The sequence below is a fragment of the Eptatretus burgeri genome, chromosome 16 (assembly GCF_056783735.1).
Source record: "Eptatretus burgeri isolate ZD-2024b chromosome 16, Ebu_testis_v1, whole genome shotgun sequence".
Taxonomy (NCBI): domain Eukaryota; kingdom Metazoa; phylum Chordata; class Myxini; order Myxiniformes; family Myxinidae; genus Eptatretus; species Eptatretus burgeri.
The window spans coordinates 38,943,494-38,954,915 of record NC_140976.1 but is presented as its reverse complement, the minus strand read 5'-3'; positions in this window follow the sequence as shown (position 1 = coordinate 38,954,915).

Here is an 11,422-nt window from a genome sequence, read left to right as displayed (position 1 = left end):
TTCAGGGAGGTGACCAAGAACACGATGACCACTCTGACTGGAGATTGCAAAAAGGCACTTGAAAGTCAGAGCGTGAGGCTAAAGATTCTGTGGTCTGATGACACGAAAATTGAATTATTTGGCATTAATGCAAAGCGCTACGTCTGGCAGGAACTGAGCACAGCTCATAACCCATCTACCACCATCCCTACCATCAAACATGGTGGTGGCAGCATCATGCTATGGGGATGCTTTTCAGCGGCAGGGACTGGGAGACTTGTAAGGGTGGAGGGAACAATGATTGGAGACAAATACAGGCAAATCCTTGATGAGAACCCGCTTCAGAGTGAAAAAGACCTCAGACTGTGGTGAAGATTTACATTCCAACAGGACAATGACCCCAAGCACACAGCCAAAGCAACACTGGAATGGCTTCAGAACAAGAACGTGAATGTCCTTGAGTGGCCCAGCCAAAGCCCATACTTGAATCCCATTGAGAATCTGTGGAAAGACTTGAAGATTCCTGTTCACCGACGCTCCCCATTCAACTTGACAGAGCTTGAGCAAATCTGCAAGGAAGAATTGGAGAAAATCCCAAATACAGACGTGCAAAGCTGATAAAGTATTGACTCAGGAGGTTGAATACTTATTGACGCAAGACATTTCAGGTTTAAATTTTTGATAAATTTGTAAAAATTTCTAAAAACATGTTTTCACTTTGTCATTATGGGGTATTTTGTGAAGATCGGTGACAATGTTTTTTTCATATAATCCATTTTTAATTCAGGCTGTAACACAACAAAATGTGACACAAGTAGACGGGTGTGAATACTTTCTGAAGGCACTGTCGATCCCGATCGAAGTACGAGGCACATTCTCATTGCTCGGATGCGCTTCATGGTCAAATAAATTAATTAGAATCGGTTATCCACAGACAAGGTCAGCAGTGCATGGTGGTCTCCACCCCACACTGGTTCTGTGTCTGGAAGGCCATTTCACATGACAATTTTGGTCCCTGTCGAGTGTAGGTCATGGAAAATATAGGTAAGTCCTAAATTAATTATGCTGTCCAGTACATGATATAGCATGCATTGTACAACTTACCAGTCAGTGTGGTTCTAATCTCTGTTCTGTTCACGTATAAATAGCTCATGACCGTGCAGATGTAAGTTTAGCTATTGTAACTGCTGGGGTCTCACCACTCTTGCGATAGGATCGCAGTGAGACTTTCATTCGACCCACCGGGGCCGTGGCACATTCCCAGCTCGTGACACCTTGTGATGTTTCAAGGGAAAGTCCTTCCAGAGGCTCAAATTGATACAGATGTTCATCAAGTTCAAAATTCTCTGGATTGGTGAATTGCCTCACAACATTTGCTTGTGTTAATGGGCACCGATACTGGAGCCATGGATATAGGTCATTGGTAACATCACCAGATCATGTGATTTAACATTTCTAACTTTTGGTCTGAGGCTGAAAATCAATTCTCTCTCTGTATTTACTTTCCTTTCTTTTGATAAAACTTCGATTTTGGTGTGACAAGGACGAATGTGTCGGATGCAGAACTGGCCTTTCCATGGGATGGGAAATGTAAATTGTTCAGCCTGGTGGGGGTATGCACTCCACCGAGTGCCATTCTGGTTACTATACTGTCGTGGCCAAAAATATTGGCACCTTTGCATTTTTTTTCAAATAATGCACCATTTCTTCCAGAAAATTGTTGAAATTAAAAAATATTTTGGTATCCACATGTATGTCTTTGGTTTGCAGTGGAACAAAACAAAAAAGCTGAAAATTTTATTCAATCTTAGCTTATTCCACACACAAATCCTAAAATGGCCCGGACAATATTATTGGCACCATTTAGAAGTTGTTAGAAATAATTAGATTTCAAGCAGGTGATTTTCCTTTACTTTGGAATTTAACTCACCTGTGGTGAGTTACAGGTGCCTGCAAAATAATAATCGCTCATTCAACCAGTTTGAATGGAGAAAAGGAGTCATTCTGCTGTTTTGTGTCACTGTGTGTACCGCAATGAGCATGGAGAGAAGAAAGAAAACCAGCGGATTGTCTGAGGAGGTCAGACACGATTGTAGCCAAGGATGGGCAATCTCAAGGCTACAACTCCATCTCCAGAGACATTGAGGTTTCTGTGTCCACTGTACACAATGTTATCAGGAAGTTTAAGGCCCATGGCACTGTAGCCAACCTCCCTGGACGTGGCCGCAAGAGAAAACCTGATCGAAGATTGCTGCGAAGGAGTGTTCGAATGGTGGAGAAAGCACCTCGATCAACTGTCAAACAGACTCTGACTGACCTTCAGACACAAGGTATGACAGTTTCAGCTCGCACCATCCGTCGCCAACAAAATGAAAGGGGGTCAATGGAAGAATACCCTGGAGGACCCCACTGCTGAGAGAGAGACACACAAGAAAGCCTGACTGGAGTTCACCAAAACACACCTGAACAAGCCAAAATCCTTCTGGGAGAATGTCCTGTGGACATGAGACCGGATTAGTGCTTTTTAGTGAAGCATATCATCTCTACATTTGCAGAAAACAAAATGAAGCATTCAAAGAAAAGAACACCTTCCCTGTGTGTTATTTTCTTTTCTTTGAAAAGAACACAAAAGAACACCTGTGCTGCCTCTGGCACTGGGTGTCTTGAATGTGTGCATGGCATCATTAAATCAGATTACCAAGGCATTTTGGAGCACAATGTTCAACCCAGTGTCAGAAAGCTGGGTGTCCGTCAAGGGTCATAGGTCTTGCAGCAGGACAATGACCCCAAACACACTTCAAAAAGTACCCAGGAATGGGTCAAGACAAAATGTTGGACTGTTCTGAAGTGACCAGCAATGTGTCCAGATCTAAATCCCATTGAACACCAAATCTGTGGGGAGATCTGAAAACAGCAGTTGGGAGAAGGAACCCTTCAAATCTGGAAGAACTGGAGCATTTTGTACAAGAAGAGTGGGCCAAACTGTCAGTAGAGAAGTGGAGGAAGCTCATTCATGGCTATAGGAAGTGCTTGACCGCACTTATTTTGTCCAAAGGCTGTGATACCAAATATCAAGTCAACGGTGTCAATAATTTTGTCACTGCCATTTGTTATTATTTTCTGATTTAAAAGGATATATTAAGTTCTGAATCAAAAACAAAGGTTCTGTAATATTAACAGTGAAATAAAGAATTGAGGATCCCAAACACTTTTCACTTTCAACTTATTTTTGGAGAAAATTTAGAGCTATTTGAAAAAAAGTGCAACGGTGCCAATATTTTTGGCCACTACAGTCCGTAGTAATGAACTCCAAACATTGTTTAAAAAAAAAGCGAAGGATGTACATAGTCCAACAAAGTTTGTCCAACAAGTGCACAGATGTACTTTAGCTCAAAGGTTGAAACATGGTCAACCAAAGATATGCATCTTCACCCAAACGGTCACAATGCATGGTTATACAATATCTTTGGGGACCAGGAGCCATTATCATACAAAGTGAACTCTCACTCAACTAGGAGGGCACTCGGTGGAGCGCATACCTCCACCACGTAATGCCTGATCTACGAGAACATATCGGGCCCAATACATTTTTGAAATATCATGCAATACAGAACTATATCGTTTTGGCCCGATCTCTCAATGGTGAAGAATCACTTAAAAAAAAAAAATCAAATAATTCTCGTATCCAGATCCGGATCCGGATCTTCACCAAAATCTAATCATTTCGTCCCTGCCACACACCCAACGTGTCCACAAAGTTTCATCTGGATTGGTCCACAACTTTTTGAGATATCGTGCACACAAACACACAGAAAGTGGTGAAAACATGACCTCCTTCACCTTCGGTGGTGGAGGAGGTAAAATGCCCCTCCTGTGAGGGAGAATATACCTATAACACCTCTTAACAGGAATGTTGACCATGAATCTTTGTGCCAAACCTACAACAGGGAGTACTTGCCAAAGATCCACAATGTTTAGGTTCCAATTTCTAGTTAATAAGAACGCTGAGTTGCAGCCGGGGTAAAAATATCAACATTAAATGTTATATCAACATATCAGTTGTAAATATCAACATAAATGTTATATCAACATATCATATGTAAATATTGTTACGGCTGTGGAAATTCGCAATACACCATACAGGGTCCGCAGGTGAGATATAGCGATAAGTTCATGTGTAGTTTGTCCACACATGTTGTTTCGAGGGAATATGTGTGATTCATCCGGGCTGCGGCGCTTTGAGTTAGCCATTTTTCTTTTCTCTATCGTTATTTTGGATCCAACAACCTCAAACCAACCAACGACAACGGCAAAAAAGAAACCTGCGCTAGTGCGCGGGTTTGCACACCCCTCTGCGGTGCCAAGGCTGGTATGGGAAAGGGGGCAGGGCGCCAACACCAGGCTTAAATATTATATCAACATATCATATGTAAATATCAACATAAATGTTATGTCAACATCATATGTAAATATCAACATAAATATTATATCAACATAAATATTATATCAACATATCATATGTAAATATCAACATAAATGTTATATCAACATATCATATGTAAATATCAACATATCATATGTAAATATCAAAATAAATATTATATCAACATATCATATGTAAATATCAACATAAATGTTATATCAACATATCATATGTAAATATCAACATAAATATTATATCAACATATCATATGTAAACAACATTTATGTTGATATGTCAACATATCATATGTAAATATCAACATAAATGTTATATCAATATATCATATGTAAACAACATTTATGTTGATATGTCAACATATCATATGTAAATATCAACATAAATGTTATGTCAACATATTATACATTACACACTTTTCTGAGAACAATCTGTAGACACTGTCTAAGAATCTCAGTTTAGAAACAAACAGCATTTACCATTTTTTGTCTCTGTTATGATTCAGCCAGTGTCAGAAACAAAGATACGACCTCCCAAACTCAGAGCTGATGCTATATCCATGATGCCACAGAGTTTTGCCCAAACATCTTGCCCTGCTATTAATTTAAAAGGAACATACCCTTGGGGCATGTTGAGTTTGCAAGTGACTTGCTTTTGCTGCGATATTGCAAATGGGACGCCCCATGAGCGTATGGGCCTTTTCAATTAATACATTACCAGGCCATGTGTAACCAGAACATGCCCAAGAGGGACGAAAAATTTCCCCTGAAAAAAACAATTCTTTCCATGAAGTAGGAATTACTCGGAATCGACATCAATTCCAGTTCACTTCTCAATTCCTTTCAATTCCATGGTTGGAATCAAGTATTTGGAATAAATTCCATCCACCACTATAAAGCATTTAATCAAGCACTACAATGAAATGGTTGATAAGGAATGGCTGGCTGGGTCTTTGGCCTGGTGTTGGTTTTATGGTTTGGGTGGTGGGCTTGGGATCCTAGGATCCTGAGTTCAAATCCCATTTGGCTGTTGAAATAATATTAGGTGGGGGTTGATTCTGCCTGTCATCCTTCCAAGGTCGGCAAAATGAGTACCAACTTGCTGGTATCCTGTGTCGGAGTGGCGACCCGTCCAGGATTGTTTCCAATAGCGAAGGAGACTGTTGAGGCAGCACCAACGCTCTGCACAGAGTATGGTCCCAATGGATGGCTGGGTCATACTAAACACCGTCTGGAGTATCAAACAATGTCTGAATTGGACAAACGAACACTTTTTTTTTTTAGCAGGCTGAGCTGCTGCTCAGTTCAATTCCGCAGTTGAAATTTTGAAATTCAGTTCAGGTTAAGAGATTCTACAGTGTATCGCATTTCAGCTGTTATGCTTCTAAATGTCCAGAGAGTTGTATGGGAATGGAGGGGGCAGAGGTTTGGGAGTAGGTGGGAAGGGGTTTGGGAGGAGGTAAGCGTGAGGTGAAGGGAAGACAGACGTGCAATGGAGTGTTAATTACGATTCCTACCGTCTCATCAAAATGCTTCTGCAGAGAATAACAGTGAAGATGGAAACAAAATAATATCTGAAATACATTTTCTACCGGTCACACTATAAATACGGTCCAGAGATTAACACCGCCTGAAGACAAACACCGCCCCAACACGTCCGGAGACATCTAGACACAACCACTGCCCAGACACGTCTGGACACAACCACTGTCTGGATATGTCCTGAGATAACCACCGTCCTGACCCATCTGAAGGATCAAATAATGTGTGAATACAACTCTGGACATTTATAAGCATTACAGTTGAAATGTGATTGGCTCTAGAATCTCTTAGCCTGAACCAAATTTCAAAATTTAAACTGTGGAATTGCCCTTAGCAGCAGTTTTGACTGCTAAAAAAAAAAGTGTTCCTTTGTCGAATTAGCGCATTGTTTGACACTGGATGTCTCCGGTCTTCTCTGGATGATGTTTAATTTGGCAAGTGATTAGCGATCAATTATAACAAACATCGCCCGGAGACACCCCGAATGGACGACCAAGGATGTGTCTGATAAAGGAGATAATTAAATAAGGCCATTAATTATCTTCAAAAGGGGTGTTTAAATTCACCCAAACACACAATTTTCATTCCTGCATTACCTTTGGAGTTCCCGTAGTATGCATGCAAAGTTTGGAGCCACTAAGTTTCATGGTTTTGGAGGTTTTTATTATAATTATTATTTTTGAATACCTTGTCGGGGCTTGTATGAGAGCCAACACACAACGTACAGCATGAGACAAGAGGGGCGGGAGTGGGAAGGACAAAACAGTGGGGAATAGAGACATTAGATCTGTGGAAGGGAGAGGGATGGGATGGGGAACACGGGGTATATAAGATGGACACCACAGGGACTTTCAGGAAGGAAAGCAGGGAATTTGAAGGAGGTGGGTTTGGGGTGGATTAACAGGGGTAGAAAAGATCGAAGATTTGAATGGGGGATGATGAGAGGTGGTGGTGAACAGCTGTTTTGAAGGCCTGGAGGGAAGAATGGGATTGAATAGAGTGAGGGAGTTTATTCCAAAGGCGGGAAAAAAAAAGAGGAATCAAAGGGTGAAGGTGAGCAGTGATTCGTGTTTTTGGGAGTTTTACCAGAAGGGATTTTGGTTGTTGGCGGACCCTGAGTGCCCTGCAGAAATATGGTGGGGAAAACACAGACAATTCCAATGAATATACAAATCTCAAACCCTCTAAGGCGCCAAGTACACACACACACACACACACACACACACACACACACACACACACACACACACACACACACACACACACACACACACACACACACACACAACGTAGCTGGTCCTGGTGGTCAGGCTGGCCCGTGGTGTGGACGCAACTGTCCCTGGATCGGCGTCGGACGAGCTGGCATTGGTTGCGCTCGTCAGGGGCAGGCGACACCGTGGTGCTGTCGACCTCCTGGTCCTGGCCGAAGTTCGCTCACAGCCGCCAGGGAACCAGTTCTGGCACCAAGTTGCGAGCAGGAGAGGGAGGCAGGTCCGCCCTCCGTTCGACCCCGTACTCCGAGTCAGCAGAACCCCAGAGCCAACCGAGCTGAGGCACGAGGCACAGCAAGGCCTCGAGACACGATGAAACCAGGGCCGAATCAGCCCAACAAAAGCACGCTCCCAGCACAACAGCCTCCACCAGAACAGTTTTTCTGTCCCGATCTTCTTCCTCTTCCTCTTCCTCTTCCTCTTCCTCTTCCTCTTCCTCTTCCTCTTCCTCTTCCTCTTCCTCTTCCTCTTCCTCTTCGACCCCGAACAGAACCTTTTTATCCTCCTGCCCTCGTCACCTCCAATCGAGCCGTTTTATTGGCCCTCCGCCGTCGCCTTCCGCCAATCGTGATCACGGGGCGGAGCCATCCGCAGCACTGTCCTGTGACGTCACGGCCAGCCTCCAGAGAATACTAAAAGGGGTTTACGCAGACACACTTACCCTATCCCGTGTCCCTATCTAATTACGTGACAATTATCATTTCCCCCTTGAAGAAATGGACATTTACTCGACAACTTATCACCACTGAATTGCTACTTATTACATCGAGATCCTGGTACACTCGAACAGCATGGCATACCTAATTAAACATCCTAATTACCCTTTGAATGCATACCCCCCCCCCCCCCTCAAACGTAACAGTATTTTGTTTTGCAACCACCTAGGAACTCTACTTTTCGATCAACCTTTTTGCTCTCATGATTACAAAAAGCACATGTAATCAAAAACACCTCCAGATGATGTAGTTTCCAGATCACAATACTGTGATAGAGAGTCTGTTCAGGGTCGATGTCATCTGGGATCTGTCCAATTTTTACAACCGCAGTGAAACCTTGATGACAGCAGCTGCCCTGATATCCTGTAGTTTCACCGCAGTCTGTGGGTATTGGTCTTCGCACACAGGATGTGGAGTAGAAGCTCATGAAGATTGAACATGGACGTATGAGCTTCTTTCGCAGCGATCACCTTCTCCAACGATTTCTTGTCAAATGGTTTGATCTCATCCTCACTGGATCGGCTGAAAACATCCTTACACCTGTCAAGTGTTTCATTTGTAGGATGTAAGTGTGACTTGTCAATGGTGCAGCTGCAAAACTACAAACACAAAAAGTGGTTAAAGTAAGTTGTGGTGCAATGCTGTGCACTACATACGTCGTACTCGTACATGTGAGAAGTTTCTGATGTCTGAACAAAATTAATTTTTGTACTTGTACCTGACTTGTAGTCCCCTTGGACGGACAAAATCAAAACAATGTACAGGTGACAGTAGGTGTAATGATGTGATCATCCTTTTCCCATATAATAGTCATGTTCCCATGACAACATTGATGGGGGTCTGTGACAACTTTCTGCACGTATGACAACAAAACACCTGTCAGGTGAGTTTTTTTGGGGGGGATTTTTTTGGGATTTTTCAAAAATTTCAAAGTCCCGTTGCTAGGCAACAGTGGCGTCCATAGCAACGGTGCTCAAAGGCATTGAACTAGATCCTGGTATGAACCTACCTGTCAAGTTTCATCAAAATCGGTTGACTCCTCTGGCCTCCAGAGCTGTCCATTACAAACAAACATACTGTTACGGCTGTGGAAATTCGCAGAACACCATAAAGGTTCCTTAGATCAGTTATCCCGGAAAGTTGGTGTTAGTTAGGTTTCCCCACCGTTGTTTAGAGGGCTGCGACCCTTTGAGATAGCCGTTTTTCTTTTTCTGTCGTTATTTTGGACAAACCATACCTCACAACCAGATCGCCACCACCGACATCGTTCCAAAACGGCCACAACCAAACCACCACCACCTTCGCCCTTTTTACCTCCACAACCATCAACAACCCTATGCCACGAACATCGCCTCACCTTCGTTCCGAATACGACGCCATCTTCACTGCAGGCAGAGGCAAAGGGTTCTCTCGCCGTTTTGAACGCCGGTGATTTCTACCACGTCCGCTCCCCGGGGGTCGGAGGTCAAAGTGACGGAGGTCGAATCTCGTCTCCCCGGCCCTATATAAAGCCGAACAGAACGGAGCTTCGCGTCAGTCGGTGGAGCCGTGAGTCTGGAGGGGTCGGAGAACCGAGCGTGGCTCAAGGGCAGTCTGCGGCGGTCTGGAAGGATCGGAGAGCCTGGAGAACACCAGAGGGCTACGTGGAGACCACAGCCGGAGAGAGTTTGAAGGCGCCAAGGCATCCGAGGTGATCGGACCTCGGCGCGATTCGCGCCTCGCTGAGACGGACGGGGTCTGAGAGGGCATCAACTCTTGCCGAGCATCTAGCCTGAGAGGGCATCAACTCTTGTAAAGCAACCACGCTGAGAAAGCGTCGGTAGACCCGTCCGTTCCTCTCAACCGCGTTGCTGGGGCCCAGATCACCTCGCCATTGCTGTCCTACCTGCCGTGGGGAGAAGGCGTTTGACCTGCCCATCATTGCGAGGCCGCAAACCAGGCGCAGCTGTCCTTGCCGCCGTGGGGACGAGACGTTACGACCTGCCCATCGTTGTGAGGCCGCAAACCAGGCGCGGCTGTCCTAGCCGCCGTGGGGACGAGACGTCGCAACCTGCCCATCGTCGCACCGCTAGGGTGCGGGTAAGACGCATCGGTCTCCTGGGCCTGTTCGGTCATCCCGGCTCCACGCCACATAGGGTCCACGGATCCTGTCTGCCCCCCTTGTCTTTGGGGATGGCCATTTCTCTTCTTTTGAATGCATGTTGTGGCGCCGTCTATCAAGTAGACTCGTATAAGTGATTGTTCATTCTCATTGCTTATATTCGGTTTTATTGCTTTCTTGCCTGTATACGTGTTCCATTGTGTTGGCTGTACATACGTGCATGACTGTCTTGCCTATAAATGTGCTTGTTGAAATGTTTTCCGTTCAAAAGTGCCATCTTGCATCGTGGAATAATTAGTTGGGTTTTAAACACCCGGTAAAGAGAATCGGATCCGTCGAGGTCTGCGATAATACCCGCTCGGTTATCGCTGCAGAACGGTTCGTGTCCCAAGCCGACCTGCGGCGAGGTACGGCCCCTCGGTAGGTTACCCGCACGAGTACTCAGGTATTCCGATATTCGGCGAGTGACCCTATTTCGCGCGGGTAGAATGCGGACTGGGCTGTGGTGAGGTTTTGCGACTCGGTTGCTATTAGTGGAAAGCGGCCGATCACACGCCGGCGGGTGCGAATTCGTAACAATACATACAGATGGAAAAAGTGAAAAGAAGGGTACTCTAGCGACCACCCAACAAACAAACAGACAGACAAATGAAAAATCGTGCTTGGCACGACACTTGGCGAATTAGTTGACCTTTCCGTGTGGAGGTCCAAGCTGTAATGTCATGGAATGTGTGGTGTTTATTTGTTCGTACATTGATAAAATGACGCGACGTCACAAATAACAATTATCAGGCGCGCGTTGTCATGGTAACGGCAGCAGATTGAAAATTTTCACAACTCATTTAAAGCCACCATGTGACATTCAACAACTTATCATCGGTGCTTGTTGCCTTTTGAAGATATTTGAAAATACCTAGGAACATTGCTTTTCAACCAGCTTTACGATCCTGTTATCAGATTTGAAATATGTTGTAAAACAAAAATGTATTTTATATGTGTTTTTCATGTTTTGGGTGACCCTGACCTTGACCTTGGGTCAATTTCGATCAAACTTTGTACACATGTTAATATTAGATGCATAAATAGACAGTATAATTTTCAATATAATAAGTGCAAAACTGTTTGAGAAATAGCCATGTGTAATTCACAAAATTCCCCATTGGTTTATAATGGGCGATAATATAAAGTGATGCAGAATCCAGATCCTGATCTCGAGCATCACCAAAAGTCACATATCTTTTTGCACTGTGGATTTCTATCAGCTGTTAAAATTTCATCCAAATCGGTTAAGAATTGTGACCTGTAGAACGAATAGAATTTTTTTAAAATCACACCAATAGCTAAAAACTTTGACGTCATACGCTTGCGAAAACTGT